The following is a 22,977-nucleotide window of genomic DNA, read 5'->3' as shown; positions in this document are numbered from 1 at the left end:
AGTTATTCTGGCATGATAGAATTGTTTTATGGAGAAGTTTTGCCTGGGATAATGTCAGCAGGAAAACGAGTTTAGGCAGCCCTGTGATTCAGAGCTTACAAGGGATCAGTCTCCAGTGCACGAAACTGCCTGTCACTGTCTGAGCAAGATGAAGCTGAATGGGCCATGAGAGAGGGATAGATGTTCTTTATCAGGGTGTTTAGACCTTTCTGAAAGGTGTCAACCGACTGGGGAAATGTAGCATGAGGATGTATGCCCTGCAGACAGAACTTGTCTTGCTGTGTTGTATTTGGTCTCTGAGGTCAGTGACAGGGTGATAGTCACTGGAAAAGGAGCTCATTAGTTAAATGCCCTTTTGGCTAATGCAATATTTTAAAAAATGATGCTTCTAGATTCAGGAAAGCTAAACCTGTCAGCTGGTGTGCTATTGCATTATTCTATCTGTAATCACTGAATTGTCTTCTCATTTTCTCCTGTCTTTTGGGGATGGGCATAAGAATTTATCTACAGGTTGGTGAATGGTTGGTTCCTTGTTCCTTACCCACAAGGTTACCCACATAATTTTATGAGAAGGTAGGTGTAAACCAAAGGAAATGCTCAAAAGTGCTTGCTGGAAGCCCTTTATGTGCTGAGCTTGAGTAACCGGATTTAGCTGGTTGGGGGGAAGTAGAGATGCAAAGCTTTCACTGGTGGGTGCCAGGTCTCCAGGATATGTTTCAGTAGCTTTGAGGATGCATGGAACTGCCTCTGTTCAAACTGTATCTATGTCTCGCTATTGGTGTGAGAAGCCACGGTGAAATTCTTAAGGAAAACCAGCCTGTATCTGAATTGACTCACTTTATAATTGTGTTTCCCAGGACTCCTCTTCTAGGAGATATTCTGGAATTTTTACTGAGGGAGGAAAAAGAGTTGTTAGAATAGCCATTTGTTACCCTACTTAAATCCTCACATATGCTAAAATTTAGTACCTTTTCAATGTTTTACAGTCTCACGTCAACAAAAGGTTGGAGTCTTGGTGTAACTTTAATATTCATATATTCTGGTAGCTGCTTATTAATGGGTTTCTTCTGAACTGTCTTACAACAATTTGTCAACAAGCAGGGATGAGAGGTAGCGATGGGTGTTACAAAATGAGAATATGAGCAAAGAGTTCAATGTTCAGACAAAAGGATTTTTATGGCCGTTTCTTTTTCTACAACTTTATGGAAGTAAAATGTATCTCTTTCAAGCTTAACTGACTGCAAATTAGCCATTACACCAGCACCTTTATAGGTTGTCTTGTTAGCATTTTAGCTCATAAATAGGCAATCTGTGACCACCCATGCGGTATACAGACAGTTATTTTTGCTCGACATGATGGTTATATTGCTGTTGTCTTCTTTCTAAAAAGTTGTCAGATTGTCTTTGGAAGTTGTATTTAATTAACTGAGTTTAGCTTCAGCAAAGTGTCTTTCAGTGTTGGGTTAAAAAGTTGCTTCTATATGGCTAGAGAACTAGTCCACTCAATAAAAAAACATTTCCTGTATTTGAGTGAATTACTGTACTAAAAACAGATCTGATGAAGTTTTGCTATCAATTAGATATAATAGATCTATCTATGGCAGTAGATGTAACTGCTATTAGCAGTTTGATGTCTGGATGCAGCATTTTCAGGAACTCTGCTTATAAGGCAGTGCTGCCATCTTCCAAGTATTAAAGGAGTAAGAATAAATTCCATCTTCTAGAATGTCAGTTAGGCTGAATTTATGCTTTCTGAACATATTCTAGCCACTAGTGGTTTTATAAAAATTGGAAGTTGTAAAATTCTCACAGCACTTATTTTACAGAGAACATTATTATAATATTTAGATGGTTTGTTAGAATTTTCTGGAAAATACGTTTAAATCAAAACACACTTTCTGCAACTTAGTATTATACCCCTTTAAATTGCTTTCTTTTTTTTTTTTTCACCTTCTTATATGTCATTAAATATTTCCAAAAATGTTTTCAGAAACTTATTTTAAGATGATATTGTACCTATAATGAAAAGGAAGTGAGAGTGCTGTAGAAAGAGATGTCTTGAAGAGATCTTAAAAGCTATATTGTCAATCTCCCTGCTCAGTCATTCAAATCTGAGATGCATTGCACTTGGATATTCAAACAGCCACTTGCAACATATATATGTTTTTTCAGTTGAAATCTTGGATTAACTACGCACTGTAGCACCCAAATTCCAATAATTAGTGTTAAATACTTCAAAGATAACAGCATAGGAAAGCATGTAGTACAAATGTAATTACAAGCTTTAATGATAATTTATAAAAACATGTACGTCCTTTATGTTGTTTTTTGCTTTGATTGTTGTATGGAGGTCATAACAAATTAAATGGTCTCCAGAGATTCTTCTCTCTTTCTGTTGAGAGCACACATCTCATACCTGGTATGCAGCTTTCTAATTCCCCACCGTTTGCCTTCCTTTAGGTTTAAACTTTTATCCTGTAAAAATGGTGGTTTAACATTCTGAGTCTTAAATGTTGAAATGCTTCTCACTATTACCTTTTTTCCCCCCTGTATATTTTATGCAGTAAGTGGCTTGTAACTCAGCATAGCTCATGTTTCCAGCACTGGCCCATGCTTGCAGAAATAAGCTATGCTCTGGCTGTGAGGGACAGCTGCAGTTGTGCCAGTGTTTGCTACTTAAAATGAGTGCTGGGGAAACAGAAATATTCCTGCCTTCCCAGAGGTAAACAAAGACTGGCAAAGTAATATTGTGTTTGGATAGGAAGTATTCATACAAGGCAGTCCTCTCCACATAATAAGATTCACATTATCAGTCATGGAAAAAGTCTTGTATTAAGATTAGAAAAATTGAAGTATGCAGGATACATAAATCTGCTTCAGTGCTAGGGAATGTACAAATTGGACAGGATCATCTCATACAACTTGTCTAGCCTTTCATAGCTGTAATTATACAGATAAACTTCCCCATGCCATCACTATTGATTAAAAAAAAATGTTTTTATTCCATAACATGAATTAGAATATGTTTTTCTGTTTCCCTGTGCAACTATGTAAGATTTCTCATACCTGAGACAAGAATGAATACCACTTGGTGATTTTTAATTTTTTTTTTATGTACCATATGTAGTTAGACTTGGATGGTTTAGTCTTATGTCGTCATTTTTTCCAAAGGAACAATTCTATGTAGATAAGATACAGCTGGTCATGTTATTGGACATGTTGATAAGTGGGAAATGATATTCAGATCAACGACAAGGTTGTTCTTTTTCTCATAACCATGTCATCAGTCACATGTCATAATGGGTTAGCCCATTTAGGACATGGCTAATGCATTTTTCTTTGGTCTGTGTGAAATCAGAAAGTTATTTAACAAATCTTTTTTAACTAACAAACGATTATGGGTGTACCCATCTCATTCCCTAGCTGTAGAATGAAAATACCATTGCCGTTAACTGGAGGAGGTCAGGAAATACTTCAGGGTCACGCTGTAGAGTACCCTACAGAAATATTGACAAGAGCTGAATAAACAAAAAGGAGTTTAACTAAAATCATAGAATGGTTTGGGTTAGAAGGTACCTTTAAAGATCATCTAGTCCAACCTCCATGCTGTGGACAGGGATGCCTTCTACTAGATCAGGTTGTTCAAAGCCCTGCCCAACCCGACCTTCAACGCTTCCAGAGATGGGGCATCCACAGCTTCTCTGGTCAACCCATTCCAGTGTGTCACCACCCTTATTGTGTAAAGCAACAATACCCCTTACATGATTTTTCTCTAACACTTTATAGAATTTTCAGTAAACACCTAAGCTTGGGGAAGTGCAATTATATTGTTGATTGCCCAGTTCCTAAGTTACTACTTGTCCAATGACATCCAGAAGGTACCATGAAGAACCAGCAATTCTCATAATAGGCTGCTAGAAATTTTCTTAAGTGAAGCATTAGTAGAAGTTAATTTTCACATACAGTGCATAAATCTGTTTGTAATAGTGGTTTTCAAATTGCATTGTTAACATGGCAGCACGTTATAATGGTCTAATCACTTTCTGTCTGTATTGTACTTACGGTACTTTTCTGGACTATTCAGCTATTCTTTTAAAATTGATAACCAAACTCCTGTGAACCATTATTCAGTCAATGAATTCTTCCAACAAACCAGTTGATAAGGCATGCGACAGCAAACTACGATTTTTCAAGTGGTTTGTTGTTTGGATTGCTTGTGTTTTGCAAGTTCTTGTAATGCTTTTATTAGAAATAAATCATGTAAGAATCAGTTTTCTGTTCTGCTGATGATGTGTCTGCTTTCTTAAACCTAGATACTAATCTTGAAATGAAAATTAATTTTTTTTTTTTTAAAAATGCAGATTTTTTTTGCCTCTCTCTTTGTGTTTCCATGTAATGCTCTATAGTCTGTAAACATAATGAACGGCAAACAAATGAAACTAGTGTGTGATAGGCTCTGAAACAGCCCTACCTGGAAAGAAGAAATGAATGAACTGTTGAGTCCAAACTTCTTTTTCCTATGTTTTCCATAAGTGCAGTTGTAACTGCATTAAGAAAACAACCATAAGTTTCCACGCTGAAGAGATACCTAGAACAACAATTCTATGCAACTAAGAAAAAGCTCTTGCTTGTCAAATGGAAAGAAGTGTATGATAATGAAGAACCTATACAAAGCATATATGCTAAACTATGTGAGATGAGAAGAAGGGGGCATTCCATGGAAATAAATGAGGATTATGAGCACAATACATAGTGGATGCATACACAGAAAAGTACAGAACTAAACTGAAGATGGGGTACAAAGCTGAGTTTTATGCTAAAGAAGAGAAAGTGTCTTTTAATGAAAGTAGCAATTCTCTCGCACTTGCTTTTTGCCTGATGTAACAATAAGATGTTTTTTTTTGTTGTTTTTCTTTTAAAATATTATTTTGGATTTTTTGTTTGCTATAGTCACTGGTGAGGCAGGATAGATGAGTTTGACTTCCTGACAAATCTATTTTCTTGTGTAGTTGCTGAAATCTATGACAAGTCTGTCTAGTTAGCGCCAGGATGAGGTGGTAGGTACGGCTTTCGGGAGATTTACTGTCAGCTGCTTTCTTGATGTATAACTTGCTCCCAATATTTTATTTTGACTGTAAATGAGAATAAGGTAACTCCTTCTCAATTTCAACCCATGCAATAAAAAGTGGAAGAAATCAGATTTGAGGTTTCTGATATTGGTAGACTTAAATAAATCTGGCACTGATCCCTTATACTGCAGAAAAATCTTATGCTGTACAATGAAACAATATAGTAATTGTCTCTCTTATCAATGAAGCATACATGATTAGACAACTTTACTTATTCAGTGCCCTCCTTATAGACCTTCCCTGTAATAATGACTTTTTCCCCCAGTTACCTTCTGGGATTGGTTTATTTAACTTCAGAGCTTTTGTAGCACATAATTTACAACCAGGGTGCCAAACCTTCTTGTTTGTCTGCTAAGAGGGTTGCATCCTTGTTAATGATAAGGATGCTTTTATGAAATTTTATCTTGACATAAGTGATCCCATTCTTGCCACTGCTTATATCTGCATGTGGGCTAACTCTACGCAGAATGAAAAAAAAAAAAAAAAAAAAAGTGTGTGTATATATATTTTTTTTTTTTTACCTGGAGTCTAAAGGGGGTTAGATGAGCTAATCTCGTCTCATAATTGTACTAATATATGCTTCTGTTGAACTCCAGTCTAAGTGAATGTCTACTTATTTTACCTACAAAATTGCCTATAACTTCTCATGATTCCAGAGTTGAAAATGAACCCCTAAATTAGTATTTATGCTTTATTATGATGCTCAAATTATGGAGAAAGTGTGTGTGTGTGTGTGTGCGCCAGGTTCACAGCATACCCTGAAATTTGAACTGGAATAGATATCAAAAGTGAAGATTGAATTGTTGATCCAAATTGAACTTGCCTTTGTTTTTGTAATGAATTGACTCAGAATCCTAGGCCTGAACTTCACCAGCTTGCTTTAATGACAGTACTGTAAATAGCCTGATGAACTGACTGGTTGATCAACACGTTCATCCCCTTCAATAATGGAGAAACAACGTGACTATACTGCTACATTGTTGAATTCTGTTGTTGGTTGAATACATGCAACGAGAAAAACATAAAAGAGAATTAAGCCTGGAGTAAAAACATGGTATGTAGTGGTGTGTCTGGATCTCTTGCAAAATAGGACCTGGCTAGTAATATGTGTGTATAACTGCGTGTGCCACTTCATTTCAAACGCTAGTAGATAGGTGTGTGTATGTGCACAGGTTTAAAGGAAACAGGTATACTAAGAAACCAACAAAATCCTGTTGTAGTTTAGCAGCACTGCACTGGGAGTCAGTTGAGATTCTAGTCACGTGTGCTGTTTGCCCTGATTTTTTTTCTTCTATTTTCTGCATTTCTTGAGTGGTGGCAGTTTGTAATGGGAGACTGTACGTATGCCTCTTTGCTAAAATGAATGTTCAGATTAGTTAAGATAACTGCCAAAGTCAAAGGCTCTATTTCTGCCACAATACATTTATATAAAATCATAGAATAATTCAGGTTCAAAGGGGCTTCAGGAGGTTACCTAGTCCAACTTCTTGCTCAAAGCAGGATCAACACAGAATTGAGACCTGATCTTGAAAACCTGTAAGGATGGAAACTGCACAACCTCTTTGGGGAACTTGTTTCACTGCTTAATTATCGCCATAGTGACTCTCCCCCCCCCCCCCCCCCACCTCAAATCACGATCTTTTTTTGTTTCAATTCATGTTCATTGTCTCTCATCTTCCAGCTGTCTACCTCTACAAAGAGCTTCTACCCACAGGCCAAGAACTTGGCTTAGTCTCCCCCCACTGAACTTGACCCAGTTGTTCAACATCTGCCTTGTACTGGGCATCCAAAACTGGACACAGTATCCTAAAAGTTGTCTCGCTAGCACTGAGTAGGGGGAACTAGTCCCTCCCCTCAGCCTCCTCCTGTGCTCCTGTTAACACAGGCCAAAATGCTGCTGGTATTCCTTGCTGCTGGGTCACTCTGCTGACTCTGACTGAAGTATAAACATGCTTCCCTCTTAGTTTCTTGGGAATATAATGTTTGCCATGCTGGCTCAGACAGTAAGGTCGGAATCATTCCTTTGTAATTAACCAGTGTGCAGTATTTCAGGTGAAAGTAGGAAGAACCATGGTGCTTTAAATTGATCAGAGAATTTATTGTGTACAACATGCTGCCTGATGTATGGGTGTTCTGGCTAATCTGTACATTGTTCTAAAAAGAATAAAGTTCTTTTTGGCTATATGAATGTTACCATTGACTTTCACAGCTACTTTACGGAGGACAAAATGATAGTGGATTCCATAAACTGAATCTTTGACTTTTTTTCATCACTACCAAAAAGACCCCAAAACTTTGCACTTTGTATCTCAGATATTAAATAGAGTAAAACTATATCCTGAGTTCTTTTTTTTTTTCTTTTGGGGCGGGGAAGTACTTGGACAAGTATCTAACTATTTGGGTTGAATTATATCTTTAGGGATATTATGCATCGGCTTTTGAAGTTATATTCATGCTTGGAAATACTTATTTATTTGAAATTGCTTCAAGCTCATGGAAAAGTCCTTAAGATTTAATCAGAGGTAAATTAAAGTTCTTTGCTTTAGGAATCTAACAGAAAATGAGATTATTCCTAACAATTTTTTTAATTGCTCTAAAGAATATAAAACAATACTGTACTTCAGTAACATTCTGTAGAACATGCTAAAAATAAAATGCTACTTAAAGACCTTGTTCATAATAGATATAATCAACAGGAAAGCTCTTTTTGCTACTTGTGAGTCTGCTTGGCCCCTTTCAGGTTGCTACTTGTAATACATTTCATCTGTTACCATAAAAGAAACTGAGCCAAAGGCAGAAATAATTGTTTAGGAAGAAGACTTTTATATATAGTTTGGGGTTTTTTGTCTTATCAATGCAGCCAACAAATATCATGTCAAGAAAATTTTTCTGTGAAACTTCTTGAGCCCAGAACAACAAGGGCAATTATAACATGGAATGTGTACAAAATTATCTTTGCAATTAGAAGGATGGTTTATTACTGTAGCAGTTTGCTGAAGAATAAAATTTTATATGCAAAACAACTGTTTCATTTGAATGGCAGTTCGCTAGTGGTTGTTGAGCCAGATACTCTGTTCATGATATTCAGTGATAAAATCATCATTTGCTCAATCTACTTGTAAAACTGTGGTCATTTTGCATTTAATTTCTCTTTATAAATCCCTACATTCATATTGACTTCATTTGACAGTTCCATTTATGCTACTGTGCCTCATTCTTCTTACTAACTATATTTCATTTTGAACTTCTGATAGTTCTTCAGTAATCATAAATCATTAAGTGGTGGAAAAATTACTTGTAAAATTGCTATCGTTTCTCAGGGAGCCAACTGATTCTGACATAAGCATGTTTAAATTACAAACCCAACTTACCTTGGACTTCTGAAAGAGCCAAAACCAATTCACAACAGATTTTGATAATTTACCTTGGATCTTTAAATTCTAAGTTTTCTTCTTTTTGGACTAAATGAGATGATGATGTTAGAATTGGAGAGAGAAATAAATAAGACTTTTAATCCCACAGGATCTCTTCTAATACTTTGCCTTTCATGGAGGCCTAATTTTGAAATCCTGCTGTAATTTTACTGTAGTTTGTTAAAGCTTTCAGTGTAGATGACCTGAAATTAGGTATAAATGGAAAGGAAGAAAAGAAAAACCCCACAATATTATTGTTTTTATCTGCTTTTTACTATATCTGTATAGTCTTTTATTTTGCATATTTTTAGCCCTGTGATCTGCTTGCATTTTTCTGTCTTGCTGTCAAGACTTTTATACTTAAGGCTTGGTTTCCTCCAGCATATCTGTCTACCTTCACCTCTTTTAAAGAGGCAAATATAAGAGAAATGTAACAGGAACTACTAGAGTAACTTGTAATAGAATAAATAGTTGAATTTCTGCATGTGATCATGCTCTCATATAAAGCAGCCCTGTTCATTGTGTCAGATTCTCTTCCCTCCCCACCTTTGCTTGTTGCTCACATAAAACAGTATTGAAATACTCTGCAATTTTCCTGAAGATGCAACTACTAATTAGCAACAGTGATCTGTGATGCAAGAAAACACCTAAGTACACACAGCATGGTGGTAATGTTTGCGCTTAAGTGGAGCAGGGGGGAAGATAATCCACAAAATTACAGAGTTAGTTTAGGAATATTGATATTGAAACAAAGTTAGTCCAACAACCTAGGCTACTTTCTAGGTTTTAAGGCTCTAAAAACTATTCAAGGGTTTGGATTTTGAGAGTCTTTTAGTGTTGTGGTTCGTTGTTGGTCGTCCGTCCCCCCCCCCCCCCCCCCCCCCCCGAATAAGAGAGTTGGAAACTCTTTTTTGTTTCTAGGCTTATGTTTTTGTTTACGAGGTATTCTTGCTACTGGCAGTCATGCTGGATCATGTTTCCTTGCAAAGCGCTAAGTTTTATTAAATTCTTAATGTTAGTTTTTAAGCGAACCGTTCAAGTGCCATTCATATTCCTTATGGTTGCTAATTAAATTAAAAGGAAAGAAAAAAATTTCAACAGTTGATGACAGCTTCAGGGAATGTTATTTGTAAAGCACATAAGGCGTTTTTATGTGACTCCAAAACACAGCTGACAGTAGTTCAAATACAGCCAAATTCTAATACAGAAAGTTTCCCCAAGTCCAGGAACAATGTCTAATGATGACATTACGACTAGAAATACTGTGTCAGTGGTATACCAGGTGCTCATAGTCTTATATTTCTATCACTTAACTCATTTAGCTTTTTGTATAACTAATGTCTCCTCTTTTATCTGCAGCTAAATGTGCTTTCTACTTAAAATCCTAGGCTGCATATGTGTTTTCTTGCACGTTGCCTTGTCAAAAGGTGCTTTATATTCAGCCTTGTGGTGGTGTTTGCTATTGTTAGGGCCCCAGTCTGGTCAAATGTCACTGACAGCTGACCAAAATGATTGAAAAGACTACATGCAGTTTTGATGCCCATCCCTATGGGAGTCAGTGATCAATGCCACAATACTCTGACCAGCATTATCTCTCTCTGTGCTAGTGCACTGCTTACTCACAGGTGTAAATGATTTGTGAGTTGGCAAGATACTTTCCTTCTCTAGTATTAAACTGCTAGAATAACATATTCTTGCTATGCTTACATGGTAAAGTATTAAAATAGATTTTATGAGATTGAATTGAAATCTGCGAATGTCTGCAGGTATGATTCAAGAAACTGTTGCTTCATGTATTTTGGACTTGAGTAAGCTATGGTATTTTCACTTATTTTTGCTTTCAATGTAAGGAAAAGTTTTCAAAGTCCGATGTGAAGTTTAAAAAAACCTCAGTTGGCAAAACAGATGGGTAAATATTTTTTGGGTTTTGTAGATCACTTATTCTCTTAAGCTATATACTGATTAATACAGTTGATGTCTGATGTGGGAAGCTTTATACAATGGATAAAATTAAAGAGGAATTTTTCAGCATACTCAGTTGCTTTTGTAGGCAATGTTACATATTGAACTGTGCAGGACATACTTTGAGACACAGAATTCTAAAATCAGCAAAAAAAGTCAGAGAAAATAAAGGAATTAAAATGATTTCTTCACTGTTCACTGAAGTTATGTAATTACTGTCAAACTGCAAATAATTATGTAGAGCCAAAAGCATTGCCTCATGAAGTGTAACAGTGAGAATAAGTAGTATTTCATCATCACAGTAATAATTGATACAAATGTATCAACTTTCCTGTTTATGAAGTAATTGAGTAGCAGTAAACATGGGGTAAACTGACAGCTGTTGAAATGAACACAAATAACTGGAAAATAATTAATCTTTTTGTAGACAGAATTTACAAACTACTGTTCCTGCATCATAGAATCACAGAATGGTTTGGGTTGGAAGGGACCTTAAAGATCACCTAGTTCCAACCCCCCTGCCATGGGCAGAGACACCTTCCACTAGACCAGGCTGCTCAAAGCCCCATCCAGCCTGGCCCTGAACACTGCCAGGGATGGGGCAGCCACAGCCTCTCTGGGCAACCTGGTATCTCAAGACCCTCACAGTAAAGAATTCTTTCCTAATATCTACCCTAAATCTACCCTCTTTCTGTTTAAAGCCATTACCCCTTGTCCTATCACTACATGCCCTTTTAAAAAGTCCCTCTCCGGCTTTCCTTTAGGTCCCCTTTAGGTACTGGCAGGCTGCTATAAAGTCTCCCTGGTGCCTTTTCTTCTCCAGGCTGAACCTCAACTCTCTTGGCCTGCCTTCATAGAGGAGGTGCTCCAGACCCCTGATCATCTTCATGGCCCTCTTCTGGACCTGCTCAGGCAGGTCCATGTTGTTCTTATGCTGGGGGTCCCAGAGCTGAACACAGTACTCCAGGTACGCAGGAATATTAGGAATTAAGATTAGTGTGGAAAGGAAATTCTGCAAATTTGCATGGTCACTGCTATTCCTGGTTTATCCACCTACAGGTTCTGCTAATATGCACAAGAACATAAGCCTTACTAAAAGTAGTATATTTATACTTGTGTTATAATGTGCACATATAACAACGAATTTATATCCTTGCTTCAAGATGTGCGCTAGGTAAAATTAAATGCCGTATGTTTCATTTCGGAAGGAAAAATCACATTCCCTGACATTTTTTGTTTGTGCCTACATGCTTTATGACAGCTTTGCAAAATTGTTGTGAAATACACAGTTCAAGAACAAAATTTTATCATGAACTATTTACCATGGTTATAAATACAAAGAAAACAAATTCTGCTCTGTCCTACAATTTAAAAAGCTTGCTTTAGGGTGGGTGGAAGTTTTCAGACCTGTTAGCGAGGAAAACATTTCAGAGTAAGTTGTGTAAATGTGTTTGCAGGCTTGGCAGAAATCAAGCTACAAGTAACTCCTGATCTTCAAAATCATGTGATCAATGTTCATCCAAATCAATGTTCATCCAATACACTTAGTTCTTTTTTTTTTTTTCCTCTGCCCCCCTCTCCCCCCCAAATGTTATGCTGAGCAGACCTTTAAGATGTCTTTTTTTACTGAAAATACTAGCTTTTTCCTGTGAATGTCTTCCTAGGAACATATGTGGATTTGTGCTCAAAACTGCCAATGAACACTAGTTTAAAAACATCACCTCAGTTTCCTTTATTTCCCTTTAAATTTGTGGTAGGAAGTAGCTTTGGTAAATCGTTTTCTACTGTATGGTAACCAGAAGGAAAACTAATTTATTTTTTTTTAATAGTTCTCAAGAAGGACCTAATAGATGATTACAGATTGCTGAAAGATACTGTGATAGAGTTGCTATATGCACCTCATAAATGGAAAAAAAGCTCCTTGATGCTGGTGTTTGTACTATGAACCTGGCCTACAATTCATAGCCTTGTAACCGGGGCGGGGGGCGTTGTATCATATGACTTCTGCTCACAGATCAAATATTATAAGGCCTATCCAAAGTCTGTCATGACGCACTTAAGGTATATACCTAATATACCTATGGTATATCAATATAACTAGGCTATATTAAAGTATATGGCTATCACATTTGTGAGCATATTGCTATGGATGACAACCTCCATCAGTCATTTACTATGCTTGTTTTTCCAATAAGCACTTTTCCATACTTTTCCATGCTATGCCTCAATAGAAAAGATCCAAAAGATCATCTTTCATCAGAAATCTCTGACTTGATATAGGACTTGGCATACCATTTCCTTGATTTTTGAAAAAGTCTGGTCTCTAGCTTGATATGTTTAACATACGAATGTTATTAAATATATGCATAATATATAGCTAGTAGTTCAGAGTGGTTGGTTATACTGTAGCTATAGTACAGTGAACAGGGTGTCATGTAATTGGGTGACTGTAACCAGTTCTGTTCTTGTGCTTCTTGCTGGTAAAAGAGTAAGAAAGGCATGTTTCCACTGACAGCAACACAGAACTATGGTTGCCACAATACCCGCACATCTTCATTTGTTGTAATAGTGGTATTGGCATTTTTATGCATTGGTAATATTGCTGAATAATCGGAGCCTAAAAAGCTGGTGTGAAAAGGATTTATTGCCTGTCTGGTTTCCTAACTGGATGCTTACATTTGCTCACACATTTATTTACATATATATTTTTAAAAGTGAGAATATATCTATATGTATTATGTATATATTAAACCTCCTCCTCATTTCCTGTGTATAAAATACCAGACATGTACCATTGTGCTAGTTGGCATTGCAGACACCTAACTTTTAGAACAGAATAACTACTTTTTTGCTGAATTTGCAAGCTCAGGAGGCAAGCAATATCATACCTATAGGCAGTGCATCTATGCTGGTACCTATAGCATTAAATATGTGGCCAGTTGTGATGGATGATTTGTTGAATGCTAAGAAAGAGCTCTGAGCAAAAGGGAAAAAATCCTCTGTGGGAAAGTACATAGCAAAGTGAAAGGATTGAGTACCTAATAAAGGACTGCTAAATCTCGCTTTGCTTTCCCTCATAAGGACTCTCATCACTTTCTCAAGTAGTTCAGTGTGACTGTCTTCTCTCTTCACTCTTGACCAGAGTGCAGTACAGTCATATACATTGGTTCAGCGGGCTCTGTCAATGTTTTCCGTGTCACATAATTCTAATCTTTTTGAGGATGAGCTTGTATGGCTGAGCAACGTAGCAGTGCTGATCTCTGAGCGTAACAGCACAATGCAGTGGCTGCCTGTTCTACACAGCCACACAAATGCATGGCAAAAACTTGACTCTTACTTGGCTATGGCATGTCAGATTATTGTCTTGTGCTATGTTAAAGTCATAAAGCAAGTGTCCAACATTTCTTTTAAACGATGTGCTAGCTATAGTCATATATACGTGTGTATATATACACACATGCACATCTCATGTCATGATGACCAGTCCTATGTCTGTTTGGGTAAAACAGGTTAAGAAATGGGGGTTTTAGGTGTAATGTTTCAAAGAGGAGAATTGATGATTTGACTTCTCTATGTATTTCTTGCTCATTACTTGATATTAGTAATTATTAAAAATAGAAGGCAATTGGAATCTGTATTATGTAGTTTGGAGTATTGTTAGGATTAACAGTTTAAAAAGCATAATTTGGGCCATCTCCCCATCTGCTTATTAATTTATGGATCTGTGGCCTTGCAGGGCCATGAAATCTCCATGTACTAGACTGTGGTGTTGGCTGTCTGATCTGAGAAGTTTAGGAAACTGTACCGAGTTCTCAGTTGAGTTACCAGGCTGTGTTAAAGTTTGTGGGGGTAAGGGTGAACAGCCTGTGGCTGTAAAAAGTATCCTGAGTTGAAGTGTGCTTCCTCCTTCTCGTCTTGCTCCTCTTTACCCAACATGGCTGGTTGGCTGCTGATCCACGGGGAGATGTCGATAACAAAACTCCCGGCTTCCTAAGGGAAGGTGTCTTGCGTTGCTCTTGCCATTTACCTGGGATTCCCCTCTCACCTGATGTTGGTAGCCTAAATGTTCATGTCTAATCTAAGTTGTGTATCTAAGCCTCCTCTCAAGTCACACATGTTGTGATAAGGACTGTCCCATCGGCCTTACAGTAGGAAGATTTGTCCTTTTGGCTGTGCTTCTCTTTCTCCAGACTAAAGATCTCAGGGGTCAGCTAAGATGGAAAGCTGAGGTGGTACAAGCCAGCTCTTACTGCCCTACTGACTTTAGCTTATCATGTAGGTAAGACCCAGGTGCAACTATGTCAGCTAGTTGGATTTCTTATCTCAGATGCAAAAGAGTGAACCGCTGCATGGAGAAACCTGTGAATTAACCCATTGTGATACTCTCGCTAAACCAGAGGGAGCAATCAGCTAGTTTCTTACGTCCTTTCCTTGTAGTACCCTATGCCAATACAGCAGGAGAAATTTCTGCTGGCAGACACTGCATGGACGTAGAAGTGTAATGCTTTCAAAGCTGTAGCCTCTTAACCTTTCATTTCTTTTAAAATCGTATTTATGTGCTTTATCAGCTGCTGTTAGGCCTAAACCTACAGGCTGCTGCTTTGGGATATTTGGATTGCCCCACATTTCATCAGTTACCCATAGGTGCTTTGATCTGTTGTTTTGGAGTAGTTAGCAAGACCAAGGTCTAAGGGGAGAAGGCTGAAAGGAAAAAATGGTTTCAAGTGATGCTGCCTGTGGTGTAGTCCATGAACAGGCTTTGTTAGTACCAGGCATTTCTTCAGAGGATATTGTTTGTCTCTGCCTTGTGGCATTAGACATAAAACTAGCAAAGAATTAATGATCAGTGTCATGATCTTTCCTGACTTCTGTGTTTCTTTTAGTTTGTGCTGTCTGTCTCAGCCTAAGCCAAAGTGGTAACTATGTCCATTATTTTTTCTTTGCTTTCTCTTGCCCCAGTTGATTATTGACTCTACTTTGCTATAAACCAGGTGTTAATAATGAGTGATAAGATTTTGTGAAACTAATATAGGTCATGACAAAAGAAACTTACGACAAATTAAAATGACTAAATGGCTTTAATTTTCTGAAGTTGTGTATTGCTGATGAAATCTCCTGCATATGCAACCTTTCAGTCTAAGAAATCAGTAGTAGTCCAGGTAATCACAATTTTGTGAAATAAGACTAATTTAAAAAGCTGAATATATATATACACACATATACCCCAATCACAAAATGGAAATGTTGTATGTTGTTTAATCCCATGCAATACATACAACTTCTTTGAGCCAAGAAATGTTAGGCGATATCCTTTTGAAAACTCTTACAGTAATGTTAGTATTGGTGATTACACTGGGCATATCTCCAAGATGGAAAAAAAAAATTCTATCATTACATAAAGATAATTTTATCATTAGATTACTATAATTGGCTTTAAAGGCAGAATTAATAGTGTATAGAAAAAAACTTTTGTGTTTGAGGGAGAGACATAAAATTATATTTTGGGAGATGGAGTTTGGAGATTTTCTTACAATACAGAGTTACTTATCTTTATAAGTAAAACAGATGCAAGTTGGGTAAATCAATGTTAAAATGTAAAGTCTCCTTAATGCGGTTGAGTCATCCTGGTGTCAACTGTAGTACTATAAAAACGTTGGAGAAGTGCTTGGCGTACTTCTAAGCAGGAGAGAAGAAAAATGTTAGCATAGTTTAGCATCAAATGGAGTGTATTTCTTACATAATTAGTTTATTCTTTCTGAAGGTTTATTTTCCTTTCTTTTTTTTTTGGTCTACATTTTAATATTGCCTTTAAATTATTTTTCAACTTAAAATTGTTATTAACTAGATTTATTTTTTGAATATTTTGAGTTTACTGCTTATGGTGACTGCATCTTGCCCTGACTTGTTTTCTACTAGTAAATCTGTCCACTCCGTAAGAAATTACAATTCAAAAGAAGAGAATGGGAAATGACAAAATACATAAACTTTGTATAGTGAACCAGAGTAGCACTTCTATATTTTTGTGTTATAATTAATCAGTACATTTAAATGTATATTTTGAAGATGCATTGCCAGCCTGTGAAATGACCTATAATTCTATTGTGATCTGAACGCAAGGAAACAGCAGCTGGAAAATAGTAGATGGACTAAACCAGTACAAAAAAAATTAATGTATTTTTTGTGGTTGCTTAGCCAAACCCTGAAGCCAGTGTGGGACCATTATTTCTGACACCACTAAATTTGTTAAACTAGTTTTAAGAAAACTCAGGATGCACTCATTGCACTGAGGTTGGGAGAAAAGCATCCAAGGCAGTTTTGGCTGAAGTGTTCTTACCCAGTATCTGTTAATTCCCTGAATCATTCTCTGACTTTAATGATAACATTATAACCCTGGAATTAATTTAGTAATTGATTCACATAACCTTAATTACAGTACGAAGTAATGAAACTCTGATTGTACATGAGCTAGACTATAATCAGTGATGCATGCACCGGGGAAGAAAAATTCTGTCAGAGGTGAATGATCTTTGTGGGCTGTGGATATCTAAAAGTACAAGTTGACAAAAACCCAAAGAAATAACCAGTCTTGCCATTTCTGTGACAAATGGAAATCCAGTTTAAGGGAATTCTGGTGTGTGTGCGTGTGTGTGTATATATATATAAGGAAATTCTGTTTCAGCATAACTTTAAATGACATACTGGCTTCCTGATACAGTCACAGTGTCAATGTCTGTCAGTTATCTGTGATAGCTTTTCAATCTATTGGTCAGTTCCTCCTATGTTTGTCAGGTAGTAGAAGCCTGAAGGCAATGAAGGAGTTCCTGCAAGTCCTGTAAAATTCACTAGTAGGAAAGGAGTCGACCTCTCTGTCGGCACTGCGGGAAGGTAAGCAGAGTGCAGCCTGCCTTTCAGCGCTAGAGAAAAGGCAGCTGGGTGGCCGTACCCCTGTGGGTGTGCCAGGCAGGCAGTTAGTACCTGCTGGGGCTTCGACGCAGATAGGACTCCTATTTTAAGCTGTCTAGCCAAAAAGGGAAGGTAGGAGTGGGAGGAAGGCAAATGAAAGGCTTCAGACGGCACAGAGGAAAAGGAGAAAAATAAGAATACTGTGGGAAGGAGGGTGAGGGGAAGCGAGGCACACACCTGTAGTAAATGAAGCTTCATGGAGAAAGGACCATGCTTACTGAAATGTCCGCTCCAAGTCCACAATTTTGAAAGATGACTTAAAGATGCATTTATTGTTATCCTATTGCTGCACATACAGAAGTCGGGAAGCTTGATCACTAATGGTGTACGGAGATTGTGTGCACGATCTTGAGCTGCATACATCAGATGTCCACCCTTTCTAAAGGCAAATTCATACAAAACCAAAAGTATTTCCAGGGGTTCATTTGCAAAAATGTGAATTGGTTGCTTTCAGGAAAGAAGTTTTTAGAAGATGGATAACTGCTGACAATACGGTACACATAAACGTAGTTTTACCTGTCGTAGCTCTAGGAGATAAATGGGTAAGGCATTTAGACCTGCCCTGCTTCCTACCTCTTCAACTACTCATTTGAATATCCTACGTGGTAAAAAGCATCTGCCTCTCTCTGTCCTTCCTCTTGGCAGCTCTAGGAAGGATATGTGAAATACAGGTGCTGGAGGCAGTCTGAAAAAGTGTCCATGTATATATATTAAAACACTCAGACCATCTGAGAGAATGAAAAGCAGTGTAACAGTACATTAATCTCAATCCACTAAAAAAATCAGTATTATTAAATACTGCTTAATAGAACTCATTAAAGACTTTTTTAAGCCTGTTTGCTTCTGATAAAATTAACGTCCAGAGAAAGGGAATTGCATAGAAAAAGAAATCTGTTTGCAGAAAAGTTACTTTCTGCTGCCTGATGGCATAGTAAGTATGAAATCTGCATATGATTTGTATATTCAAGGATAATTTCTATGTTCAAGGAATAGATAATATGCTATATTTTGAAAGGCTGGCAGTAGTAACCTTGACAGGAGAGGTTACAATGACAGTGTTACTGTGTTGCTAGTAGCAACATCTGTGTTAAACGTGCTTTAATTAAGCTTGAGTTCTGAAGCTTATTGCTCTCACAGTACCTGCTGACATTTTGCGAAAACGGGCTGGGATTATTAACGCAGTTAGGCAGCCAGCTAGTCTCTGCCCCCCCTGCCCCCCAAGTCCCAGTGCCCTCTTCTCCAACTTGATACCTCTTGTCCCCCCTCATGAGGAGAAAGGTGACACCCTGCTGAACGGCAGCTAGCAGGGAGGGGTAGGAAACCCTGGGCTCAGTTAATCCTGTCTTCAGACACGCAAGGCAGGTTCACGTAAATACCTTCATGAATTAACTCCAGTGTTTAATTCATGAGCTTTGAAGATGTAAGCCCAGTGAATTCATATGGTTCTATCTTTTCCTGCTACGTTTACGAAGTTATGTTGCTTAAATTGTCATCTAACTACAGAGTTCAGTCTGGCTCATTGAGACTCTCCTGGTTTCTAGAAGCAAGACTGGAAAAAGGTTTTGTAAATCTCCAGTACTAGCAAACAGAGGTCCCATTTTAGCTGAAATCCATACTATTAATCACTTCTGCCAGGCAGACAATATACTTCAATACTGCTAGAATTAAGATGTTAGGTTAGGCTATTTCATGGTCCCCTGTTTCTGGGGGGAAAAAACCCCATGCTGGTAAACTCAAGCTACAGTGCTCTATATGTTTTTTTGGTGGTGGTGTTTTTTGTTTTGGGGTTTTTTTGTTTCTTTTTGGTTTGGTTTGGGTTTTTTTTTTAGTGGGAGGTTTGTGGGGTTGAATCTTTAAACTTTCAGTGTGCAAGTGTCAGCAATGCTGAATGAATGAATGTGCTTAATGAAATGCAAGATTGAAACTTCAGACTCTTCCTGTTCCATTCCCTGGACTGTATATATAAAAGTTGGAATACCTGTGCATTTTGTATGTTTTGTGCATCTAATAATTGTGCTGGGATTGGGGAGGGAGAGGAGATGGCACCCTTGCCATAGGTCAACAGTAACATCTTTCAGTTTAAGGTCTGTTTTAGCTGAAGCCTGGAAAGAGCCTTGTTTGACTGCAGTCCCCAAGGCTTGCAAATCAAATGCGAATCCAAAACTTATTTGTTGTAAATGAACTGCAAACCAATGAAGTGAAATATCTTGCATCTTGCAGCCCCATGCGTAGTCTGCATGTTACTTGTAAGTTTCCATAATTTGACTTTTGCATGGAAACCCGGGTATTGGAGGACCTAAATCCAGCCCCATCCTGTTCCCTTCTCTGGCTGAGCAGGATGGAGGCCCATTCCTGGGAATGCATTTGCATGTGTACAGTATGTCTCCCTGCAGCAGCTGGGCTCAGTCTGCCTGGTAGCTGCCCACGGATCCCAGTCTTCCCAGTTGCTGGCACCTGGGCATGCGAGCCCTGAGGCCTGCAGCCCAGGTGCCAGCATCATGTATGGACCCTGGCATGCACACACACGTGCACACCTCGTGGGTCCCTACAACAGCCAGCCTTGTACACACGGGCCAGTAGCTGGTCCTGGATCCTTGCTCTTCCCAGGTGCCTTAATCAAGAGATAGAAACATGCACATAAACATATGTGCACATCAATATGTGCGTGTTTACACAAATGTGGGCACATGTGCACAAATGGGTCTCACCCCTACAAAGCCCCAGATATCCCGTGGTTTCTCCAGCAGCTCTCCAGGACTTCCCTGGAGTCCCCAATACCCAGCTTCTCCCATGGTCTCACCTGTAGAGACATGCACACATACACACCTACTCCCCTGCCTCCGGCTTCTAGGTCACTTCACCTGCTCTCTGCCTGGTCCGACTTGATCTTTGCAGGTGCTCACACACTCATTTACACACCTGCTCTAGCTCTGGTTTCTGGCACCACGGACATGTGGGTCTCTGGCCCCTGGTCCCACTCCAGTTGTTGCAGTCGCCTCCCCCCAAATGTGTATGCAGATAGACTCTCACCCAGGAAAAAGTTAGAGTCTAGTAAGAAGAGGGGACAGTCTGCACTGATCAGAGGCAGAAGGGGGCCAGACAAGCACACTTACTAGCCACATGTTTACACACGACCAGCCCCTTCCATCCCCATGTCCCTCTACTTTCCCGTGCTTGTTCTTTCTCAAACCACCTTGATCTTTCCTTTTCCCCACCTTTTCTTCTTCCCCTAAACATCCCATAATAAGTCTCATGGAATCCCAAAGTGCTCTATCCCCTGCATCCCATAATGTGTCCCACACCCCTAGGCTGTGATTCCGTGCCTCCATCCAAAAGGTCATCTTCAGAGCTGCTCCATTGACTCATGGTGATGGGTTTCACACCTGAACAACGGGGCCGAGGCTCTGCTGGGACAGCCCTGGCAGCGGCCCAGACAGCGTGTTTGTTCTTTGGGAGTCCTTGGTTCGGCTTCCCACCTGCGCTTGTGCATCCCTGTGCTCCTCCGGCCTTCGTGGAGTTGGGCCTTTGATGGGCTCGTAGCCCATGCGACGGGCCTGGGAGCAGCTTGAGCAGGGTATTACTTGGGCTCCCCTTCCTGCCAGTGTTGCTCTGAGCTCCTTTGCGTGTGTGGAGATGATCTCTTTTTATCACATAACTCATCAAGTCTAACCGGAACGATAGCCAAATGATATCAGAAAAACAAAGCTTCTAACTATCATTTGGAAACTAATCTGCAGTGTGAATACTGACATGCGTCTGGAACTTTCAATTGATTTTAAATATTTATTGGGCTACTAAAATTAAATGACACTGAGTATCTGTTCCATGCTGGATGTATTTTGATGCCTAACTTGACATCTTAAAATTGCTTCATCATTTTTGACTTTTTGCTCATACTCTGTAGTTGTGGTTTTGTGGGGGTTTTCCCCTCTCCCCACTAGTAGCATTCATAGGATCAAAATGATGAATTAGAATTCTCTTCTAGACAATTCTTTTAGAAGTAGGCTTGTGATATAAAATAGGCATACACTATATCAAAATATATTTTTAATTAATAAATTGTCAATTATTTTCTTCTAAGGAAAGGAAAGTGCAACAAAACAATTGTAAACGGGGGCACCATCTGTTGTAATTTCTGCTATCAAAGACTGATAAATACTTCCTATATCTTGACTTTTAGGGATGAGATTTATCAACTGGATCGTTCCCTGTTACTATTTTTTAATAAAATGTGATTATTTATAATGCTTTAGCAGTAATTTTGGTCCTGGTGAATTTCCATTTGCAGCAGGTACCAAATAGCTTTTGCATTTCAGAAATGAGTCTGTATTTCACCTTCTGTATGGCAGATAAATAAGCTAGTACATCCAATATTTTGATTCTTTAGGTGCATGAGATAAGAGTAAGATTAATAGGATTCCTTCATGCAAAACTGCAAAAATAACAATAAAAAATTAGTGGAAATTATAACCAGGAACTGGAGAAGTAAATTCACTTAGACTGTGTAAAGGGCTTTCTGTTTGCTACTTAATCTGTGTAATGGGGATGTAGAGTACCCTGTCACTTTTCTACATAGTATAGTGCTGTTCACTAAAGGTGAAGGGGGAGGTTGAGGTTACAGAATATTACTCTAATTGTTATTATTTATGTGGGTTTTGGCAGTGAGATTTGTAGCGTAAGGATGAGGTTGATTCAAACCACTGAAAAGTTCACGGATGTGTCTGCAGTTTTGTATGTGCTTTCTGATACAAGTTGGATGAATGTGGATATGAGGGATGGAGCATGTTGATGAAGAATAATATAACTTCTTATGCTTTGCAAATGTCAAAAGCTATTGCTAGATATCTTTTTGCTAATTCTTGTGTTCTTTTACTACAGCGCTCTTTATTTACAACTTATATTCATTGGTAGATTTAAATCTATTTTTTTTTAACCCAATATGTAACTAGTTAAAGTTTCCCATGCCACAACTACAAAACCAAATGCCTATTACAGCTAGAAATGGGTCATGCACAAATATTGTTCAGTAATACTATTCTTTAATGCCTATTGCCATTATTCTCTAACAAATGCATTTTACACACATGAAATGCAGAACCAATTCTTTTATTTTGTTCAGTGTAAAAATAGCAGTTAGAAAGCAGTCCAGATTTTTAATTAAAAATTACATGTTGCATCTTTCTCTGTTCTTGGGGGGTGGAGAACTTCCCTATTGATGTTTTTGTTGCTATATTATTTAAGGAAATGAGCAGAGATATAAAAGCCTGTATATAGTTCTTGAAGGCATAACTGTGATGATCAAAAACTGTGTAGGGAAACAATTCTAAATTAACTTGAAATTCAAGTTCTCAGAAAACGGAAGAACCCTGAAAACTTAGTATCAGTCTGGAAAAACCAGTTCATTACTGGACTGTTAAAACATTGGCTTTCTTTTAATAGAAATTGTGGACGTGGTCCACAATTGAGAAGAGCTATTTGAAACAGAATAGATACATTTTGTTTTAAAGCTG

The sequence above is a fragment of the Accipiter gentilis genome, chromosome 20 (genome assembly GCF_929443795.1).
Source record: "Accipiter gentilis chromosome 20, bAccGen1.1, whole genome shotgun sequence".
Classification (NCBI taxonomy): Eukaryota; Metazoa; Chordata; class Aves; order Accipitriformes; family Accipitridae; genus Astur; species Astur gentilis.
The sequence above is the reverse complement of the archived record's forward strand: the minus strand, read 5'-3'. Positions refer to the sequence as shown.